Here is a 24,285-nt window from a genome sequence, read left to right as displayed (position 1 = left end):
TTGAAAAAAATTAAAATATATATTTTTTAATTAATAAAAAGAAGAATAAAAGATTATTAAAAAATTGGGGTGTCAGATGATTAATTTTTTTCCGTAATTAATCGCATGGATTAACTAGTTAACTCACGATTAATCAAAAATTTGCTCTAAATATACAATATATTTTTTATTTTTAGATTTTCATACTCTTGTTAACAAAAGTGGAAAAAATGTTAAACTAATATAAATAGTTCAAATAATTTTTTGATTAATGATTATGTATTATTATGTATTATGTATGTATTATGTATATTATGTAAATTATGTATGTATATGTTACAAACATTTACAGAATATATATAGACTTTTACAATTTAGATTTTTATTTATTTTTCACTATGTTCACTGCATAAAGTGATTCTCTAACATCATTTCTTGTCATTTCACTACAGCCCAAATCCACCGAGGAGCTAAATAAGCTAAACTCATCGTTGGGTGGCGCCAGAGAGCAATAAAAGGAAAGCGATGAGAGAGAGAGAGAGAAAGAGAGAGAGGGGGGGGAGCGAGCGGAGCCAAGCGACTCACAGGTTGTGCGTCTCCCTTTCGAATTCCACTGTGTCTCCAGCCGTGTGAATGGATGTGCGTGCGTGCGTGAGCGAGCGTGTGACCATGTGAGCCACCTGTCAGTGCAGGGATGCAACCAGGAAAACTCCCTCGCTGGAAGGAGAAACCACTCTTTGCTCCAGAGTCGCCTGGACCGTTGAACGCATCACTTCAACTTCAGCCGGTGCGCGCTGAAAAAAGTCAACCGCACGTCGTCACCAGGCAGGCTGCCTAGGGGGGAGAGAGAAGATTATAGGCGGTCGGGATTGGGGGTAAAGCTCCCCCCCCTTTGGAAGATTATAGGCTTGAGCACATGTGAAGGACATATACCGAAGAGGATTAGGTCATGTGCACTCCTGCCTACTTGTCATCTCTGCCTGTTCTTGTCCTCTGAACATTTGCGCAATGACCTTTGGCGCACTTGGAATACAGCGGATGCACCTTTGAGGTAAGGCAATGCATTTTTTTGAAATGAGAAATTGTAAATATCTCATGAAAAGCGGTGTTTTAGCACAACATACCATATAAGTGTGGATCGTGCCTTATTAGAGAGATTTACGCACATTTTCCAGCCAGCAATCTTGTTAAAAGACTCATCTTTTAATAGCCATCTTCGCATTAACGGATAGTTACACGGTTATTACCCACCCAGCGTTGTTTCATCAAGTGTCTCGGGGAGTTCACACTTCCCGGAGCGCCGGATGCTGAGAGCAATTTGCAGGGCAGGCTCCGAATTTAAGGGCGATCGATACTTGCGAAGGTGCGTTCGAGTGTGCGTAATAAAAAAAAAGAAAAGAAAAGAAACGAAGAGCGAGACCTGAGCTCACAGAAAATGTGATGTGACAACCAAAAGGCACCCGTCCATGACACGGCATGTTTTATTGTTGGAGCAAAATTCTTTTATTTATTTATTTATTTGTTTTTGTTGAAGGAAAAGTTGCATAACTTGTGACACAAGTAGGCTACCACCCAAAAGAAAAACTTTTAAATATTTAGTAGCATAGTCAGCCAAAGTGTTCTACAAAAAACATGGAAGCGCTTTTGAACCGTAGAAAGAAAATGTACTTATGATTAAATTATAATTAACTGGCATACAAGTTATAGAATAAACAGTTTGACAACAGATTTAAAAATCATACTTAACTTAAATACAACTGAACAGAAAACAAAACAAAAAACAGTTTGCACAATTTAACTGTTTGGTGTCGTACCACTAGAGGGAGCCAATTTTCTTCTACAGTAGTAGTATGCATACCCCGCTTAGAAAAACACTCGTCTAACCCACACACAGACAGCACAATTAAAAAATCATGAGCTCAAAGAAAGTGGTGCTTTCTTGGAAAAAAAGAAAACAAAAATAGTCCTTGCGTAAAAGTTAAAGTGCAGACGCGTTTAGCTTTGACTGAACGTCCTGAGTGCACTCAAAGTTCAACATCGTAGTAGTGGTTGACTCGAATGAACTTTGTCTGGAGTTCACCGGACCAATAACAACATCAAACAACCACAATAAACCACCGCAAATAATTGGCACCCCCTCGAAAAGGGCTTTGTAATTGCGTGTAGTTGCCACAAGATGGCGACAAAACACTTAAAAATGAGAGGACGCCACACCTCTAGAATGTACACAATCAGGAACCCATGTTACATAAATGACTGTAATCAGTAGTTAAATTATTCTACACAACCGCCACCTTCATATGAAGCTCGTTAATGGTATTAGCTAGCGTGACGTAACACACGGGCTAACAAATACGCATTAGCATTTTAAACAAACTGCTCAAGCGCTTACACGCAATAATGCAAAACGTTACGGATTATTAAATTTAATGCCAAAGTAAATTACTTTGGATATTAGTAGCAAACATATTTTCAGTTTCACTTTTGACGCTCTTTGATGCAGCTCTTTGCTCACACCGAATCCCGACCAGACTAGCCTTTATTACTTCGCAAAATGTAACCACCGTGGTTACTCTTTCAAACGTCTTTGAGCCGTTAGAGATGCAATAAATAAAACGAGGCGCACCAAAACTTAATCGTTATCCATTTTCAACAAAACAGGCTTAATTCTTGAGGTGACACAATGCTGCATGGCTCCCGCAGCCCGAGAAGAGGCAGAGTTTGACAATACTTCAAATAGGCCTGCTCGATTATGAAGAAAATAATAATCACGGTTAATTTGGTAATAACTGAAATCACGATTTGGACAATTATTTGTTTTTTGGTGCAAAACAAGAAAATGTTTAAACATGTAAAAAAATATTAAGACACATACTGTACATTTCTTTGAAACACTATAATTATGCAAGTTTGTTTTGGACCAAGCAAGATTTATTAAATGAGTCATTTTAAAATTAAAAAGGTGCAAATATCTAGATTTAAACAACTCAAAATTAGTATTAATAATATTTTATTTTTGTTTACGATTATGCCGATTTTGTAATTGTGGAGTGTAATAATTGAAATATGTAATTGAATTTTGATTAATAACTTCAAAGACAGTTGAAACGTTCACGAGATTTAATTGATTTGGGCCGGACAGATCAATAGCATCGATTTGTGGAAAAAATAGGAACTTGACCATATATGGACGTACGATGTTTCCAATAGCAACAATAAGGATAATGGCTAAACTTGACCGGTTCAATGTTATTCCATTCTTACGCTTACATTACTTCTTAATCATACCCACTCATCTGCATGTCTCCATTTTGGTCCACTTTTTAAAAATTGACAGCGTGAACATCAAGCGAGCTAACGGTATGAAAGACCCCAATTGAATTCCCAAATACCTGCCTTTCGTCAGTATTACCGAGTTTGCCGTAAAGTGACGGGAGCTTATCTAATAGGATGAAATTCCAAATACTGTTAGCGTATCTGCGCGTAACATCGCCTCTCCTTCCAATGAGTAAAGCCCCCGTGATCCTGTTATCCCGTTCTTGAAGGATGTGTTTCACATACCCCTTCTTCTCTGATGTGGATTTAGCTGATGAGAACCCCGCTGTGCCGTGTCAACAGGTTTTTTTTTTTTTTTTTCCGGGAGGTGGTAAGCGCGGTACACATGTGCGGGGAATCCTTAAAAAGCTTCTTTTTTTTTTTTTTTTTGCTGTGGGATGTCTCCATTAGTCAAGGCCTCTTTCCACGGGCTCACGTTTGGGGGAAATAAGAGATGAACAGCAAGTGTGGTTGAGGCCAGTTGTGAAGGCGCCATTGATATTCCGTCCGTGTCTTGCTCCATAGGCAGCCCGTTGTCACGCTTCGCGCAGTGGGAACGAGCCTGATCAACGCTCGCTTGGGAGGAACCGGGCGGCTAATTTCATTGAATGTTGAAAGGGTCACACGATGGGAAATTGAATTGTATACAAATAGTCGGGTCTCTGGAGTGCCTGCTCACCCGCCAAGTGTGAAATTGAACAACCAAATGAATCTTCCGCAATCTGCCCTCTTTCTGAAAATGGGTCTTTAAGTGGGCTGTTCGGAATTTTGCCGGATTGTGATGTAATGATGCGGCTGCTTTACATAATACCGCTTCAAGAATATATATTGACAATGTTGAAACACATTAGCAACCAAAAGATATTCAAAACTCATTTGCTCCCAAAAACGTATAAATACGTTTCATTTTAAATATCATGGTCCCAAAAACGTATTTATACGTTTTTTTTTACGCTACAGCATACAGAAGGCTTTGATCCGGTTTTAGTCCGGTGAGGAAATAATTTTTCTTTCCTTTTCGTCAACACTAGTTTGTGTTAAATATTTTAAGGACTGAATAGTTATTTATGGTAACATGGGTTCATGATTGTGTACATGCTAGATGCATGGAGTTGATACTTTATGGTCCTCTCCGTTTTAAGTGCTTTGCCGCCATCTTTTGAATAAAATCCCTCTGATTTGACCTTCCAGTATCCTGATCCAAGCTGTTTTGTGTGTTTGCGTCATGCACTAAGCACCACCTCGAGTCGTTATGGGCGCCCCATGTGTCTCCTTCATTTTCACCGATTTACAGCAGGGCTGACAATTAAATGAGATCTCCGAGCGGCTCCGGCGCATCCCTGATTTCGAAGGGATCCTTTTTTTTTTTCTCTCCCTTTCTCAAAGGCATCAGGTGCAGTCGTGGCACACTGTGTGGCCGTTCTTGAAGATTTATGGTCGGCCGAGTAGAAAGATTTATCTGTCCCGAGTGCATGAAATTGCAATGCTCTGCAGTATTGCGTCCAGGGCCGGCGTGGGTGACTGATTTGCCGAAGGGTGGGGTGGGGGGGGGGGGCTTAGGCACAAAAACCGGCGAGCTTCATTTCAGATAGACGTGATCAAGGCTTTGTTTTTCTTTCTTTTTTTGAACGAGAGAATGGAAATAAGCACAAAGGAAGTAACCACCAGGGAGCCACAAAGGAAATCCATTGGAGGAGTCGTACAAATACGTTTTGAAGAGTCACTCGCACTCGAGTGCAAAAGTTTACAAGTGGTTGCAGGAGGACGATTCCGACGAGGCTGGCTGCTTTTCCAAAACTTAGCTTAGAAGTCGCTGCTCATTTGCATTTCATTATTTTCTACTTCCCGCACTCCAAAACGAGAGACGCGGGGAGAATCCATATATCGGACGCCGCGCGAGACGAGTATCGGGGCTCATCCTTCAGCGCACTCGACGGCGCCGCCAGCATCTTGCGGCCCACTTGAAGGACGCGAGTCAGTGCAGGTGCGCCGTTTGTCTCCCCGCCGCTTCTGATGACCGTCGCCGTGTCTTCTAAAATTGACAAACATTGACAGAGGCAGGTCGTATCAGCTTTCAAGTGCTTGTTGTCAGCCCCGTGTTCCGTCTTCGCGAGGGCGCTTGTTTGCACTCAGACGAAAATCATTTGGAAGATAAGGTACTCGGCTGCTTGACACTGCACTTCAAGTGGATTTAGTGTTGCGCTCGCTTGCTACGGGCCGAGTAAGTGATGCACCTTCCGGTTCACTTGGTGCATGCTGAAAGTCGGAGTAGATGTGTGACATCTGTGGAAGATCATCAGCGTGTTGTTTGCTGCTGTGCACAATTCATCGACCAAAAACCTGATCGTGCAAAATCCAAGATCAACAGCATTGGTTCGTAACCTCGTTCGCCAAACCCTTCTTTTTTTTTGTTGCTTCTAGCCTTTAATTGATAGGACCGTGAAGAATTGACAGGAAATGGGGGGAAAGAGAGAGAATGACTTTGGGTGTGCCAAAAAATCAATTCTCATAAGAATCGCGATTCTCATTTAGTACGATTCAGATTTCATTTTTTTTTTATAGCATTGTGATCATATTAAAACGTATTTTTACTATATGCCGCGGGTCGTGAAAAAAATGAATGGCAGGTCACAAATGGCCCCCGGGGTCATAACTTGGACACCACTGCTTGAAAACAAACACAGCTGTTTTCTAAAGATGGAACCCAGGAACAGCAGAGGCCCCAGAATTGAACCCTGTGGAACACCATACCTCCGTTATTACTGCCTTATTATACTGCCTTCACAAATGAAAATACAACCCATGCTTTCACTTTGTTTTCATGGGGGCTCGGGTGCACAGGAAGCCACCTCGTAGCTCCGCCCCCGGCCCTCTTGGTAACCTCAATAGAGGTAGGCATGATGGCTCATTTGCATGAGATCATTACTGCAGAAAGATCCCCCCCCCCCCCCCAAAACTTTACTATGTATGATCTTATGAGCTCATAAAACTCAATTCCGCATAATCGTGATGGGTTGGAGACTATTGGGAAGCCGCAAAGCGTGCTAATTGATCCCGTACCTCATTTTCCTCACTGGCCGCTAATGTCAAAACAGTCAATAAGTTTGCAAGCCGGAGTTTCTTTTAAGCTTGGGCCGCTAATTCAAACTCCAAGCCGCGTTCGCCACAGCAAAGCTGGACTGCGTGCAAGAAATCCGTGTCCTGCTCGCCGCCGAAGCATGAAGGGAGATGATTGCACATAGTGTAAGTTATCTGCGCGCGCCAAAGCCAACAGTCTCCAAATGAATCAGGAGCCGACTGGCGGTGAATATTAAAAGGCGACGCTTTGTGGATGCAATGCTGATTTGTTCCATTCCTTCTCCTCGTACTCTCCACCTTGCGTTTGTGTGTGTGTGTGTGTGTGTGTGTTGTCGCACTACAATATGGCGCGCACGCGGCTTTCATTTCTCATACATTTGAGGACTCTTTACATTTTGGAATTCCGTCCCTTTGAGAAATATGCATGGGGGAACTCTTTTCGCTGTTGCTGAAAGTAAGTCACACAAAACTCAAATTCAATCAACCCTCAACAAGGAGGGATGAGAGAAAAAACGGATCATATTAAGCCTTTTTGTGTTATGCAAAATGATCTAATCATGATCAATTATTCTGAGGCCAGTAAACTTCAATTACGGGGAGCCCAGAGTTCAAAGCAAACATGGCGCATCAGCATTTAGCTGTTATGCTGCACGCAAATGGAATAAGATGCCAACAGAAATGAAGTTAGCCTCAAGTGTATATATAAATGTTTTTAAATCCTGATAATGATCCTCAACTGTGTTGGCTGAGGGAGACATGGAAAACAGGCTGGATAGGGGTACTCGAGAACATTTCTATAATCAGATTTTTCCAAAATCATTTTCTTGCGCTGTATGTTCTATTAGTACATAGTTTATTTTGTTTTTAAATGTCTTAAATTCTTTTGCCCTAAAATGTTTTGTAACTGTAAGGTACCCAGCCTTGCCTTACTATTTAACTCATTCACTCACAGCCATTTTCACTGAAGCAACCCCCTTCGCTCCCGGCTGTTTTACTATATTATATATTTCTATCGGTTTCCGTATTGCAGCAATTAGCATTAGAATATAGCTAAATTTCATCATTATTCACAAAACTGTTTAAAACGGTGGGGAAAAGAGCTTTTTGCAACATGGCCCTGGCTGAGCTCTTATACTCAACTGCCATCTGCTGACCGTTTTTGTAATAACTACCATTGCTTCAAACATTCTCTTTAGTTCGTATAGTTAAGTCATTGGGAGTATGGTAATATTTAAAATAGAACGTATTTATATGTTTTTGGGAGCAAATGAGTTAAGAATAAAACCACTATTATTATTTTTTTGGTGAACACTTAGGCCATTTAAATTATTTTATGTTGCTCATTATGATAATAATTTTTTGACATTTTATTGTATTTTTGTGTAACCTAGTGGTTAGCATATCTGCTTCGCAGTCCTGAGGTTCTTGGTTCAAATCCGTTCAGGCATTCCTGTGTGAAGTTTTACCCTGTGCTGGTGCCGATAAGTGGGACAGTGACACAGTGGATAGAATGTGGGTCTCACAGGCAAAGGTTCTGGGTTCGAATCTCATTCATTGGCTTTTCAGGGCACGCAATGCATAAAAACGAAATATGCTAAAATACAGTATGTGTAAAAAGGGCAATTATACTGTAGTATTTGTGTTGTAGTTGTGCCTTTAAGGGGCGTGGCCGAGTGCCGCCGAGAGGGAGCTGCGCCGTGTGTTAGTCTGCATGTGAGCTTCAGGTGGTGAATTGTGGCCTATAGCAGTCTGAAAGTGCATTCTTTGGCGACCTTGGTTTTTGTTGGCCACATTCGGGGGCAGTACTGTATTTGAAGATAAACAATTTTGATAGCGAGATGCAACTCGAAGTAGAGTTGGTCAATCAATGACTTGTACTTGAAACTCATAAGTGGCACTTACAAGTCAAGGTAACACTGAATTTCTACACTTGACAGTAAGAAATGTCACTTCCTTTTCTGTCTTTGGAGATTCTAATGTATCGTGTGTACTGTAACGTTTCAGATGATTTCTGTTGTCCCAGATGTGCAAAAGCTGTGATGGTGAATTGGAATATTAGGCAACTGCCAACATGGCCCCCAATTAAAAGCGGCCCCGAGCTGATGTTTAGGTAAATTGAATCAATAAATGCATATAAAGACTGCAGCTGCTCGCTTGGCCTCCGGGTAATGTACATCTAATGAGCAGGAGCACATTTTCGCGATAGAAAGTTAACGGGAGGTCTCCTCTCACAGGTGGGAGCATCGTTTTTATTGTTGAACCCACAAACGCTGTCAAAGTTACGAAGAGAGTTTGGGCGGGGGGTTACTTTCATGTATGCGCTGTTAATGCAGATTTGTTGTAAATATCAGAGTAATCATGTGAATTTACATACGATGATTATGGGGCCATAAGAATAAATATTTGCAAGGGCTGGATTAATCACGTGAGTTGACTGAATGGATTAATTTTCCGTGACATTGTTTATCATGGCGCCATGCTAAATAACTGAACAGGTTTGTACTGGTTTTAGACAAATGTGATGATTTTTTTTTTTTTTTTTTTACAAATACTTCCAAGTTAATTTAACACATTATATTTCTAAATGATTACATCTAAATAACAGAACTGCTTTGTTGTATTTCATGAGTACCAGTATATATGTTTTTAAATATTTTTTTTAAAACATCAATGCATATTTTTCTCCATAACGTGCATCACCTATCAAAGTATTTAAATATATATATTAAAATATGAATATCAAATAATTTTAAATTATTAATTAATTTTAAGAGTTTATTTTTCTGTAAATATAATATAGATACTAGTACATCTATTTAAAAAAATATTTTTTTATTTACAACTCTGCTAAATAATGCAACTGGTTTGTTGCATTTTCATCAAATATTGAAAACTTATTAAAATATTTAAAATGTACTACATTTAATATTGTTTAACATTGTATTTTAATGTAGTTTTGGTATATTTTAAATCATATTTTAAAGTGTCACTTGTAATTTTTTATTAATTTAAAGCTTCATCAAATGACTTAATGTATATTTTAATTTAATAATTTACGCTTGGGATCTAACTGTTATTGAATTTGGCATAAAAAACTAAAATAAATATGTCAGTTAAATGTTTGAAAAAGCCCTTTAACTTTTAATGGGCAGTGAATTCATTTTATTACACCGCTTACTTAATCTGCCTCGTCTTTCCATTTGGAATATTAGGCCGCGTTTGAATATTTAACACTCTGCCGTTGTAACATCTGTTCTGGCGGGCTGACTCGTTCAGCGTATTTGGTGTAGAACAAGAGACAACTTATTAATCATATGAGTAATTTAGCGGCCGCGAGAAATCTCCAAGCGACAGAAGAGGAAAAAGTAAGACGATCTCGTAAGAGTAAAACATTCTTTTTGCGGAAAAATATTACTCAACATAATTTGGAGTGACGTAATTAGGAATTCAGTCCTTGTGAATGTGAAGTGTGCTGCTCCAAAGGATGATGTGGGGAGCCCAAAAAAAAGAAACCCTTTGGAGATTCAATATCTTTGGATCAGCATCGAGCTGACGCACAGCACTTGTTTTTTGTAGCCATGCAATACAATGGCTGCTGACCTTCCTTTATATTAAACAATCATGAATTATAGTACATGTTTGCAGCCTATTTCTTGTCTTGCTGAAATTAGCCTCGGCTCATCTTTAGTTACCATGACAACCATGGAGCTGCAACAAAAGCCTCTTCATTTGTAGAGGACACAGTTCATAAAAAAAAAAAAAAAAAAAACTCGGGCCGTCGCTTGAAAGTGGCTATGGATCTTCACCCAGGCTAGCTGATTGTGTCATAGGCAGCTGCATTAAATAATCTGGCAATAATATTTACCTTTTTTTTTTTTTTTTTTTTTTAATGTATGGGTCCCTCCGACTACCTGTATAAAGGGAACCCCCATTTATCACAAGGGATGCTTTTTTTCATTTTATTTTTACCCCTCACGCATGCTTTAAACTCCTTTAAAGTGGAAGTCAACTTTACACATTTATTGACAATAATATGTTATATGTGACCTCACTAGTCTAAACATGACATTCTGATTGATTTGTGGAATGTGAGTTATGAAGCAAAATCCAGCCGTTTTTTGTCCTTCTCAGTCGGCGGCCATTTTGCCACATGCTGAAGATGACATCAATGTAGTTCAGGTCTCAGGTAACATCCAATCACAGATCAGCTTCAGAAAACAGGTGTGCTGTGATTGATTGTTGCCTGAGTCCTGAGCAACATTGATGTCATCTTCAGTCAAGTGGCAAAATGGCCGCCTCCTGAGATGGATTTTGCTGCTTAACTTATATTCCACAAATGTAATATTAATCAGAATGTCACGTTTAAACTAGTGAGGTCACAAACAACATATTTTTGTCAAGATTTTTTTGGTGTGGTAATCTTTATAAAAATACACTTTTAAAATAACGTATTTTCACGACCATAAGGCGCACTCTATTATAAGGCGCAGGCTCAGTTACGGGTTTAACGCACACATAAGGCGCACCGCACTTTTGGCCGCAGGCATGGTTAAACATATGCTAGCGCAAAACATATGGTAGCATGCTATTATGCTAAAACATGCTGGCGTTTTTTTTTTTTTTTAGAAGCAGCGTATTTACCATAACAATGTTGTACTTGAAACACTAGTACTCCTTACCACCTGTTGTCAATCTCTGGCTGACAAGAAACATGCCACATGTCTCTCACACATATGCTCTATTTATCTTTATAAAAATACACTTTTAAAGTAACGTATTTTCACAACCATAAGGCGCACTCTATTATAAGGCGCAGTCTCAGTTACGGGTTTAACGCACACATAAGGCGCACCGCACTTTTGGCCGCAGGCATGGTTAAACATATGCTGGCGCAAAACATATGGTAGCATGCTATTATGCTAAAACATGCTAGCGTTTTTTTTTTTTTTTTTTTTTAGAGGCAGCGTATTTACCATAACAATGTTGTACTTGAAGTACTAGTACTCCTTACCACCTGTTGTCAATCTCTGGCTGACAAGAAACATGCCACATGTCTCTCACACATATGCTCTATTTATCTTTATAAAAATACACTTTTAAAGTAACGTATTTTCACAACCATAAGGCGCACTCTATTATAAGGCGCAGTCTCAGTTACGGGTTTAACGCACACATAAGGCGCGCCGCACTTTTGGCCGCAGGCATGGTTAAACATATGCTAGCGCAAAACATATGGTAGCATGCTATTATGATAAAACATGCTAGCGTTTTTTTTTTTTTTTTTTTTTAGAGGCAGCGTATTTACCATAACAATGTTGTACTTGAAACACTAGTACTCTTTACCACCTGTTGTCAATCTCTGGCTGACAAGAAACATGCCACATGTCTCTCACACATATGCTCTATTTATCTTTATAAAAATACACTTTTAAAGTAACGCATTTTCCCAACCATAAGGCGCACTCTATTATAAGGCGCAGTCTCAGTTACGGGTTTAACGCACACATAAGGCGCACCGCACTTTTGGCCGCAGGCATGGTTAAACATATGCTAGCGCAAAACATATGGTAGCATGCTATTATGCTAAAACATGCTAGCGTTTTTTTTTTTTTTTTTTTTAGAGGCAGCGTATTTACCATAACAATGTTGTACTTGAAACACTAGTACTCTTTACCACCTGTTGTCTATCTCTGGCTGACAAGAAACATGCCACATGTCTCTCACACATATGCTCTATTTATCTTTATAAAAATACACTTTTAAAGTAACGCATTTTCCCAACCATAAGGCGCACTCTATTATAAGGCGCAGTCTCAGTTACGGGTTTAACGCACACATAAGGCGCACCGCACTTTTGGCCGCAGGCATGGTTAAACATATGCTAGCGCAAAACATATGGTAGCATGCTATTATGCTAAAACATGCTAGCGTTTTTTTATATTTTTAAAAAAATTTTTTTTTAGAGGCAGCGTATTTACCATAACAGTGTTGTACTTGAAGTACTAGTACTCCTTACCACCTGTTGTCAATCAAGAAACATGCCACATGTCTCTCACACATATGGTCTATTTTCGAAGGTTGTCGGACTTCGTTACAGGAGGTTTTCTCAATGTTGTGGATTGAGTGGTCCTTTGTGTGTACCTCTTCAATGCCTTGAAACGGCACACTTCAGATTGTACTTTTGTTGTGGGCAGCCGAAGTCGAAACGATCTCTGCTTTCTGGATACGTACATTTTTAGAGTCTGTACTTTTTTTTTTTTACTGAAGGACTCCAATATCTTGAATCGCTTTTTCTCTTTTATACACATGCAAGTCTCTGTCCCTCTAACTTCAACAGACATGGACTGTCTCTTATATCTCCAGGCAGATATTCTTGTCTGGTCTTTCGTCATCCTGTGATTTAATCAACCTCTACTATTCCCCCGACCCAAAACATACTTAGAAATATAATCAGTCATTATTAAGTGAGTCCAGACGTTTATGTAAAACGTGCATAGTTTTTTTGTGTGTGTGTGTGAGGACAAGAAAGGAGACCTTGTTCCTGTCTCACTTTAATATTGTTACTACTTTGCTTTGTAGCTAATTCTAGCGGCTGCTCCTTTGTTTGTGTTGCAATAAAAGCTGAAAAAAGCCTAAAAAAAACCCCATCATATAATGTAGGTTTTATAGGGTTGAATATGAAATAGTTTGACCTCAAGGGTGTCTGACCGTTAGTCCACAAGTGAACCTTTTGAAGATCAACAAACGTCAGGTTTCTTTTCAGATCATCTACTCTGAGGATTCCCCTCCCCAGTCGCGATTCATCAGCTTGTGTACGTGTGTGTGTTTGCTTTCCTGAGATGAGGTTTACCAAACCAGCCCTTTCTCCTGCGGACGTGTGATGCAAGGTCTCCGTTTGACCCGCAATCGGTGTTTTCGCAGGGGGTTGCGGTGGGGGAAAAAAGTTATGAAGAAGACTGCACAAGTTCATACTTTCTTTTACAGGTTTTTTTTTTTTTTTTTGCTCTTAAACTCCAGCTGTCACTTTGTCTGCTTTGAAATTGCTTCACTGCTGGAATGCCAGAAATCTTTTTTTTTTTTCCCCCCAGTTCAGAAAGATAAACACTACATTTTATTAACAAAAAAAAAAAAAAATGGGGATTTCAATCAAGAGATGCTCACATGGGAGACAGTGATGGTGTACAGCCTGGATTGGTTTTTGGCAATGGCACATATGGAGAAAAATAAAATACATTCACTCTCACTTTCTATGGACAATTTGTAATAAGGATAGATCAACTCTTGAAAAAGCTTCACATTGTTCAGTTGACAGTTGAAGTTTTATTTCACACTAAACATAAAACAAATAATTATTTTTTTGTATTTAAAACAACAACTTTGCCTTCTGCTAGCTCAATGCTAACGATTAGCAACCATTTTACCCTAACGATTAGCAACTGCTTAAGCAACAGATGTTTGAACACCGACAGGCAGTATAACAATACTCACAGGCATATTTTTATCTTTTTATTTTATTCTTAAAAAAAGGTTCACATTGTTAAGTTGGAAGTTGAAATTTTATGTCACACTAAACATAAAACTGACAATAATTTTTTTTTTTGTACTTAAAACAACTTTGCCTTCTGCTAGCTCATTGCTAATGATTAGCAATCATTTAAGCTAACGATTAGCAACTGTTTAAGCAACATACAATATACAATATTATGAAGTGCTATTATAAAAAGCTCATTACATTTTTTTTCTTGTCTTAATGACATTTCCATTCATGTCAATGGGGGAACATGAACCACTGTATTACCTTGACACCATTTTGTGGCAACTACAGGCAGTTATTCATCTTTTTATTGGGGATAGGGTAATTTACAAAAAAATACCAGTACAGTACATCTAAAGTCTGTGTTTATAAATACATATTTTAGTAAAATTAACAATTTTATTTTGTTCTAACAACATTAACTAGTTTGCTCCCCAAAAACGTATAAATACGTTCTATTTTAAGTAATACCATGCTCCCAAAGTTATATTTATTCGTAAAAAAAAATGCTTCTATTTTATAAATACCTTCTATTTTAAATGTTTTAAGTGTCCCAAAGACATATTTATACGTGTTTTATGTTTTTTTTATGCTAGAGCATACAGAAGGCGTTGATGCAGCCTCTGAACTGAAGAGAATGCTTGAAGCAATGGTGGTTATTACAAAGACGGCCAGCGGGAGGAAGCAGAGTATAAGAGATCAACCAGGGCTATTTTTCAGAAACTTCTTTTCCCCACTTAAACAGATTTGTGAATAATGACGAAACCATATTCTAATGCTAACGGAAACAGATAGAAAGAAGAGACTCGTAATCTTTCGTTTGGTAGGTTCCATGTTTTTATAGCAAGAGAAAGCAATCTTCTGTTGATCTTGCAAAATCAGTCAAAACGGTTGCTTCACTGAAAATGGCTGGGAGTGAATGAGCTCACATAATTGCCAAGTTCCAAATATAAAACTTGTAATTTACAATATATTTGTAGAAAATTGAAGTGTCTCCCCACCCCCCACCCCCCTAGAGCTGGATATCATTAAATATAATTTTCTCTCTTTTTGTGCTAGCCAAGTGCGCTTCTGAGATGCTTTACCCTTATTTTGACACTTTATATCAAATATTTCATTAATCCCGCCGAGCAAAGGAGCCTGGGAAGTGTGTTTGAACATGGCCTGCTCAAAGGGGACACGGTTTTAGCTTGGGGTGGGGGGGGGGGGGTGAATGGCGACGGATAGCAGGAATGACTTGCTGCTTTGAAGTTCATTTGAGTAGCGTAATTAAATAGAAAATGTTCCATTTTATTTCCTGACCGCTTGTTTTGCGAGACCGCTTTGCATGTGGAAAGATGAAATAAAATGGATGCATGTGAAATGTGTCGAGGGCCATTACCTTAACAGTGGGTCACGCTGACATCGGTGGAGAGAAAATGATTTTCTTATTTCAGTGAAATGATGTTCACCTGGACCGGAATGTGTTTTATTCATATACTGGAATCGCCATCCATCAAACCGCATGCTTTCGAGCACGCCAGGGTTGCTATCATTATTGGTGCAAAACAATATAAAAAAAAAAAGAGCTTGAATTGTTACGTTGGGGGTTTTCAGTATTCATTTGGTTGGCATTGCAGTCAAACAGGTAACAGTCAAAGAGCAATCTTCCAATTGTTATACAGCCGCTCTTGCACTTAACCAAAGAAATGTTGAAGTAAAAGGGCAAGGCCACCTCAAAAAAAAAAAAAGAAAAAAAAAGCCACTTCACATAAAAGCATGTTCAAGTGGTCGCCAATTCAAAAGCTTGGAGAGGCTTCGCGGACAATTGGAAGGCTCCTGTCATCAAACTTGGGCCTCGGAAGTGTTTAAATCCAATTTCAAAGGGGAGTTACAAGGTGCCCCAAAAGTCTGCAGTGGTGGGAAGCTTCAAGTGGAAGATTACCATGTTCAACAATCTGATGTCAGAGTCAGATTTCTCCATGTTTTCGGGAACGCCTGCTCTCGGAGTTGACGGTTTTGATCAATGGTGCAAGAACAGAAGCTGTTTTGAGAAAACTTGTTATGGTTAGCATAAGTCTCTCAAACTGGTGTTGAACTGTAGAGACAAAAAAAATCCAGCCGTGCGGCAATTTTTCTATCTATGTACTGTTACTGTAGTATCTGTGTGTTGGATGTGTGTGCCTTTAAGGCAGTAACTCCTTAGATTATTTATTTATTCATTTATTTATTTATTTTTATTTTTATTTTTTACCAAAAATGGGTTAATTCAAATTTTATAATTATGTTTTTAATTTGTATTTATTTATATAATTAAATTAGATTTATTGGAAGCAATAAAATACTACCAATTTTAATGATCATTATAATTAATTAATATGACTAAATCATTGGTTGATAATAAATAATATAAGAAATTAGGGAATTATTATAATTGTTATTGTTATTATTATTATTATTATTAGGGCTGCAACTAAGAATTATTTTAGTATTGGATTAATCATTTTTTTCCGAATTTTAATAATTGATAATTGGATGGGAAAAGAAATTACATCCCTTTTAAAAAAAAAAAAAAAACTCAGGATATCTAAATTTATAGTGCAGAATTTGCACAAACAAGAATTGATTATGATTTAGTTACTGGTGTGGTCTGTAATTTTTTTTCCAAATTAACAGCAGATGTTTGTAATTGTCTTATTTTTATTAAACATAAGGTAATGAACTGCTTTCATAGAGTACTACAGAAATCTGAGAATATCCTGTGTTGAAACACTGAAATGTGAGGATTTGGACAAATTTAAGTGAAACAATGCCTCTAAATGATTGATCAATGATCAAAATAGTTGTCTGTTAAGATCGATTAATTGTTGCACCTGTAATCACTTTGTATTATTCTTTTTCCTCATTTACAAACGATCCCATCATCGGCTTGCATGTAATGTTACCTGGAACATGACTACAAGAATGCCCTTGGATAATGAACCACATGCTGCTTCACCATGTCAGACGATCCGATCCCATGTTAGCAGCCCGTTCTGGTTCCATTAGGTTTACTTCAAATCAAATCAAAGCAAACCGTGAACTAGTCTGTAAATTCTGACCATGTCTCTCTTATATGTACGAGTGCCATTTCCCCCCCTTTACTTCCACTTGCACTGTCCCAATCTGCTTCCCTATAACATTCACAACAGGGGGTCTCGATGCATTCTGTCCCGTTTCACATAGCATTTATTGACCCTGGGGGCGGGCCGCTTGGAGTAAGAAAACGGTTAATTCACCTGCCGTTTTCCAGCGAAGGTTATCATTTTCCAACGCGACGACAGTTTACAAGCGCGGACGTTTCCTCTCGCCTTTTACGGAAAGGTGATATGGAGGACTGTAAGGCTCAAACTTTGGAGTTCTGATACTTATATAGAGATACAAAGATGACGGTCTTACTCTATAAAAGGCGATCCGGCGTATTCTATTGCAAGGATTTTTGGTCACCAAAAGGTAGACAAGATTTTAGACAAGTTAAAAGCAGGTCTAAGTTGTGGCGCAGGTGTGATGCAATTTGGGTCGATTTGATCGAGTCTGAGTTGCGTGGACCTATGAGGTGGATGTGATCGTATTTCAATCAATAAATGCGGGAAAATCGCTCTGAATCATTATAGAAATTAGTGCTGTCACTATCACAAATTTTTTAAATCGATTATTCAATCGATTAATCGACTAATCGGATTCATTTAAATTTAGCATTAAAGTGTATTACAACAACGCCCCCCCTGATTACTGTAGGGATTGATGTAAGTAAAGTAAAGTAAAAACAGAAGTTTGCAAATATCTTATTTCGATCAAACACAGAAGATCAGAAATCAGTGAAGAATTACTGTTGATATGTTGAAATGAGAGGATTTAGACAATTTGAAATATAAAAAATGGCTCCAAATGATTACTCGACTATTAAAATAGTCGTTTATTAATTTGATAATCGAATACTTGCCGATTAATCGATACATTTTGACAGCTCTAATAGAAATCAATTGATTGGGTCTCTAAGTGCCCACACAGTGGTCAACTTAACGTCCACTCTGTCTGCACTGATTTTAAAGGGGACTGAGGGGAGCCGCTTCGATTGGGCGTGAGTCGGCTGCGTTCATTCCCACAACGGCGCACAATGAGGCAAACGCCACCCTCTCCCTGCGCTAGTTATTCCACACACCAGAAACTCTGGTTTCCACTTTTTCCCGTTTATGGACGGAAGCCTTAAACTAAGAAACACGACCTTGGCGTACTGAACAGTGTTGTACTTGTTTGTATTTGTAAGGCTGCCAATAAATGAATTTGTTCTCCACTATATCCTCCTATCAACAGATTGAATGCCCGGAGGGTCAAAGTTGCAGCTGACGTCGTGCAACAGCGCAGCGCAGGAATTTTTCTCAAGCGTAAAACTTACAATGCAAGATTTCATTTCTTGTCTGGCACAACCAATCCTTTTCAAAATGCACACTAAAAGGCTGTTTGACAATGTCAAGTGATTCTACATCCCAAATATGGACACCTCAATGTTCAGGAGAAAGGCTGCCAAGTTTAATGTCATCTTAATGAAATCCTCCCCCCAAAGTAGTTTTCCTCTTTTTGGGAAATGGCAGAAATGGTTTGATATTTTGGGGAGAGGCATCTTATCTTTTTTTTTGAGGAAGTGAATCTGGGCCAGCATTGGCTACGACTACCAATTCCTCAAATGAGAAATCCGCATTCTCTCGGCATCGTGAAATGTTGGAATAATGATGAAGCTCGACTTGATCGGAAATGGAAAAACGTTTTTGATTAGTGAGATTCATGAAATAACGTATTTTCTCACAGTGGCCAATGATTGAAATATTCTCAAATAAACAATAAAAATAACAGCAAAATACAAACAAATAATTCATGATACATAAGATTGTGAATGTTTTCTTTTTAGGATGAAAAAAATAATAAAACACGTATAAATACGTCTTTGGGACACTTAAAACATTTACAATAGAAGGTATTTATATGTTTTTGGGAGCAAATGAGTTTGTCAAAAGCACATCGCTAGCTATGAAGTCCGCTAGCCAGTAGACATGTGGCTAGAGAATGAGACACTTCCAATAGTTACTACAGTGACACCTCAACTTACAAGTTTTTCAAGCTACGCGCCGTCGCTCGGCTGAAAACTAGCGTAACGAGCGCTACGCGGTTACATCAAGTTGTTTATTGGCACTCCTTGTTGAATTTTACTGTCAAACTAAATTTAAGCAAATTAGATGTGTGTGTTTTTTTTTTATACCAAAGCGCATGACTTTACCCTTTAAAAGTCTGCTAGCTTGACACAAAGTAGGAAACATCCTAAATGAGCTAGCGAAACTAGCATTGATATTGTGGTTGTTTTAAACTTTTGATATATTTGAACACAAATGGGAACAACAAGTGGACAACACATATAACAATACTCACAAGCATGTATTCTTTATCCTCCGCGAAAAACAACTAAGATTAGTTGTGATGGTCTTCTTCTGTGTTTCATTATCAATCTTCTGTACGTGTAGCACAACAGCATGTATCGTACTTCTATGCCCATTGAATTAATGCTGGAAATGATGACGCACAAACCGCTTCATTATTTACATTTGATTTATTTATATATTTTACTGTATGTTTTTATAGTTAGGATATTAAAGTACGAAGCAAGTGCTATGGAAAATGTCCGGATGGATGGTTTTGATAGCAACAGTAGAGTTTTCTTGGCTCCATTCCCTCGCGTCCCTCTGTGCCCGGTCTCTTTTGCCTGATTGTTATTCTCCGCTACGTCTCGCCGGCCCTCCCAGCCCCCCCCGCGTCTATCACTCAGCGCCTTACTTCGCCTCTCCGTCCTTGCATCTCCCACCGGTGTCTTATCCATGCAAATACCCCGAGTGTGCCCTCCGCTTCTGCTCAGTCATTTATTGTTAATCCTTTGTTGGGTTTCCAGCAGTGACTTAACTCGTCAAGTTCCCGGCTTGTCGGCGTCTGGTGCGGTTCGGGCCAGCCTTGCCCGTGCCACCAGTTTAATTAGTTGGCGCTTTTGTTTCTTTGTTTAATTGGTCGTAAGTGCCTCATAAGTTCCTGACTGTCTGCTGTTCTGTTTTGTGTTTGGGTCCACTTGTGCCGAATGGCAGACGTTGGCTTCACTTCGGCAAAATGATGTTGTTAAATGAGATTAGAGTACATTTTTTTGCGATTAATGACCGCCCCTTACTTGGAAAGCCTGTATTGGGAGAATTCCAGTTGCAATGCAGCAGACACGTCCATGTCAAAATTTAGTAGTAAAAAAAAATTATAATATAAATATTTGAGGAGCTTGGGGACAATTTTAAAAATGTGCAGAATTTACAAGTTAGTTCAAGTTAAAGATTAGATAGCTCTTAATATGGAAAGAAAAATGCACTGATCTGTCACCAACGTCTTACAAATGCAATTGTGCCATCTAGGGGCAAAAAAAGGCCCTCAACACAAATCAATATTACAGTACATATTTTTAATTTTAACTAAATTTTATGATTATGAAGTTACTGCATCAATGACTAAAAGATGCAGCCATATTTCTATTATTTTAACATTTTCCCCCCACATTTATGAAAAAAAAATAAAATAAAAAATAAATACATATATATATATATATATATATATATATATATATATATATATATAAAGAACATGTAATTTGTAAAAATTTTTTTTAATTTGTACGCACACATTTTGGAGATTCATGCCGAGTCGGATGACATTTTGAGCGCAGCTACTATTTCCTCCCTAAAAATTTAATGAGACCTGCCAGTCTCCGCAAACATGAACTATTCATTAGTGAGTTAGTTATTAGCCTGATGCGTCACTCACCAGAAAGGTGCCAGAAGCAGCTACTCTTTATTAATTAATTCAGCGCACAGCCTACAGTCTGACCTGCTCGGACCAGGGGTGGCATCCATTAAAGCGACGACATCCCTTATTATTAACACGCGCGGCGGCTGATGGGCTTTAATGGTCAGTAAAAGCCATCGAGACACTTACTAGCGAGAAAACAGCCACATTCCAACTCTCAAGAAGCGAGGGTGGCTTGGGCAAATGAGAGCGAGAGAGCGGCGGCGGCCGTCTTCCCATTTAGTCTGGATAATTACAGCCGAGGCTATTAAACCCCAAAGTCAAAGTAAAACGACTAAAGCAATCCATTGGGTTTTATCTCATCTCTCGCCGAGCAGCGATGATCAATGGTGGCCGTTTTCCAGTTTGGAGAGAACATCTCCATGGCGGCGCTTTAAGGTGAAGGTTCTCCTAACACTCACATGGGGGGGGGGGTCTGGGGGGGGGGGCTCATTTTCTGTCAAAAGCAGTTCAGTCTTGTGTAAAGTTCCTGAAAGTGATGCTTGAGTAAAAATATCTTTACAGAACTTCAGAAGTTCAAGCTGATATTAAATGTATTTATTTACGTATCAAAAGTTAGTTTCTCAAATTAAATATATTAAAAGTATTTTTTCTTTAAAGTTGATAGGCAGAGTTTTGATTGTTTTTTTTTTTAATTTCATTTTGATGCATTTAGCTTACTTCAGTGGTGTAGCTGTCTGTTGGCTAATTAGCAAAGTTAGCTAGTACATGTTAGCCTGGCCATCACATTAAACATATACCTTAAAAAAAAAAAAGCTCATGATAACTACAATAAAATTGATGTCTTGACCTTACTGGATGAATCTAAATAAATTTAACCTACCAGATTAGACAGTGATTTAAAAAAAAATATATATTAATATTTCTGCCAATTTAGCATAAAATACACTTTATCTGTCTGGGAGAGTCTTTCACTCATATGTATAAAAACAATTCCTGTACAATCACATTATTTGTTTCGATGTTGGAAAAAACTTTGATTTATTAGCTACTTTTGTCATTTTATTGTAGCTGCTTCATAAATATAGAATATCATATAGCTTAGCAACTTTTTCCAGCTATTGTGTTGAGCAAGCTTATTAGCTCACAAAATCAATTAGCAGTCTTTTATAAAGTACCTGAAAAGGATGTTTGAGTAAAAGTACAGGTACTTAACAGAAAATAGCTTTGTCAGAAGTTCAACTAAGTCACCTTGAGTAAAAATCTTGAAGCTAACATTAAAGTAAAGTAATGTAGCTTAGCAACACTTAGCTTAGCAACACCAAATTAGCTTGACTGGCACTGCTGGTGTTTCTCAAAGTAACGATGGTCTGCACGTGCATGTCACACAATGTTAGCGAAGTAAATAGCGCACAAAAGGAACCATACAGGGCTAGTAATCATAATTGAATACTGACTTTAATGCACTTGAACATTTTTTAATAAACAATGTAACTGCTTGCAATTGTTTCACTGCGGGAAAAGGAGCATTGTGGGGGAGGGGGGGGGGGGGGTGCCAAAGAGGCAATCTAGAGTAACTGGCCTTGAGTATAAGCAAAAAGATATTAGCAATTGACCCAGGCCCCGCCCACATATAATTTATATAAAGTATAATAGTGAAAGTTGTAAGTACAGATGAGATCTGTAAAAATGATACTCAAGTACACTAACAAAGTATACAATCTAGTCAAAACAAATAAAAAGGCATTGCTTTAACCTCTTTATTTAGTATCCAACGAACCTATTTCACGATTCAGACTTTCCCCGTGCAGCTTGTTCACGGTGCCGCTGTTCATTTGCGAATTACAACGCTACCTCTAGCAGACCGCAATTACACACACAAAACAAGCTTGAGTGTACACACGGCGCCAACAGGACGCACGCGAGCGTGTGGCAGATTAGATGTGACCTGCTTCTTTGTGTGCCGCCGCCGCTTTATCTCGCGGTGCAAATAGGCGAGCCTTTTCCAAATGAGAAAAACGCATCAAATGGAAATGCTTTCTTCCGGTTGTCACGCGTAAGGATTTAGCAGAACGCCATTTAGGGTTTAGAGTGCAAACAAGACCACGTGGCGAGGCTGCGATAGACATGAAAAGGGGGCTCAAGGAAGAAGCCAATTATTATTCTTCGTATATTCTATTTTGGAAGATCATCAAAAGGTCTTTAAAAAAAAAAAAAGCTCCTATTTTCCATCCATTTTTATGTTGTTTGTCCTCATTAGCGTTGAAAGTGAGCTGGCTTTGGACAAAACTGTACTGGCCGCCAGCCATTGACCCAACTTGTGAGTTTTTCAAGTGACGGTCAATTTTGTTTTTATTTATTTTGCCAGGACACATGTGAATTGTTAACAAAAAACAAGGAAAAACAACCAATTCAACCAACAGGAAGAGTCGAGATGCCTCGATTAAACAAGACCCGGATGATTTAGACTTGACACAAACATTTAAGCAGAAGTCAAACTTAACCATTTCTTGACAATAATATGTTATATGTGACCTCACTATTCTAAACATGACATTCTGATTAATATTACATTTGTGGAATGTGAGTTATGAAGCAAAATCCAGCTGTTTTTGTCCATCTCAGGGGGCGGCCATTTTGATTTAAGATGACATCACAGTGGCTCAGGGCTCAGGCAACGACCAATCACTGCTCACCTGTTTCTGAAGCTGAGCTGTGATTGGTTGTTATCTGACACCTAAGCAACTGTGATGTCATTTTCACTCAAGTGGCAAAATGGCCGCCTTTGGAAATTGATAAAAACTGCTGGATTTTGCTGCTGAACTCACACAATATTAACCAAAATACCGTATTTAGACTAGTGGGTCTGCATAGAACATATTGTCAAGATTTTTTTGGGGGGGGTTGACTTCCGTTTAAAAACAAAAACAAACAATTTTGGCAAAAACATTTTTTATTCAGTTGGCATCACGATGGTAACATAAAAATGACTTAAGCAATTATGCTATTCGGCTCACGAAATACAAAATGAGAGCAAGGAGTGCTATAGGCCCCATCTCAAAACTGGCTCCATCTTCTGATATCACTAATTTAGGCCACGCCCCTTAAAGGCACACAAATACGCACATTTTTTCCTTTACGTTCTTGTTGTTTTTACGGAATACAGTGCTATTTTTCTCTTTTCTAAAATACAGAACAGTAATTTTCTCACCTCACCTACCTTCCCTTTCAAACATTTTAAATGAAATGTCTGCTTCAATTGAAGGTAGAATAAAAGGTTTAAAAAAATATATAAAAGGCCATGTATCAGTGATATTTCAAAGAAGCCCAGTAATTAGGGATGAAATATCAATGTGAGACACCCTTTTGAAGAGTGATTATGCAGATCTTTTTCTTATGACTTCATAGATTAACTAATACCCTCACATGGAGATAGCGGCAAGACCGTGAGGCAGGTAATTAGGAACGTAGTCGAGCGGCGCAGGCCTGGCGTCTACACACACTCAAAGTTCTTCATTTCCCCTCCGATAAAGCCGTTG

The 24,285-nt window shown here is 38.6% G+C and overlaps 1 protein-coding gene across 2 annotated transcripts in view; it reads left to right on the top strand.

Annotated features, from left to right (window-relative positions):
* The window catches only part of LOC144061371 (protocadherin-15-like), a 254,801-nt gene that overhangs the window by 4,683 nt on the left and 225,833 nt on the right, over nt 1–24,285 (top strand). For both annotated transcript variants that reach the window (XM_077581760.1, XM_077581759.1), the window contains exon 2: nt 432–1,030. The gene's annotated coding sequence lies outside the window, so the exon portion shown is untranslated. The remainder of the gene's footprint in view (nt 1–431; nt 1,031–24,285) is intronic.

The sequence above is a fragment of the Vanacampus margaritifer genome, chromosome 12, assembly GCF_051991255.1.
Source record: "Vanacampus margaritifer isolate UIUO_Vmar chromosome 12, RoL_Vmar_1.0, whole genome shotgun sequence".
In the NCBI taxonomy this organism is placed as follows: domain Eukaryota; kingdom Metazoa; phylum Chordata; class Actinopteri; order Syngnathiformes; family Syngnathidae; genus Vanacampus; species Vanacampus margaritifer.
This window is presented reverse-complemented; position numbering and strand designations above follow the sequence as displayed.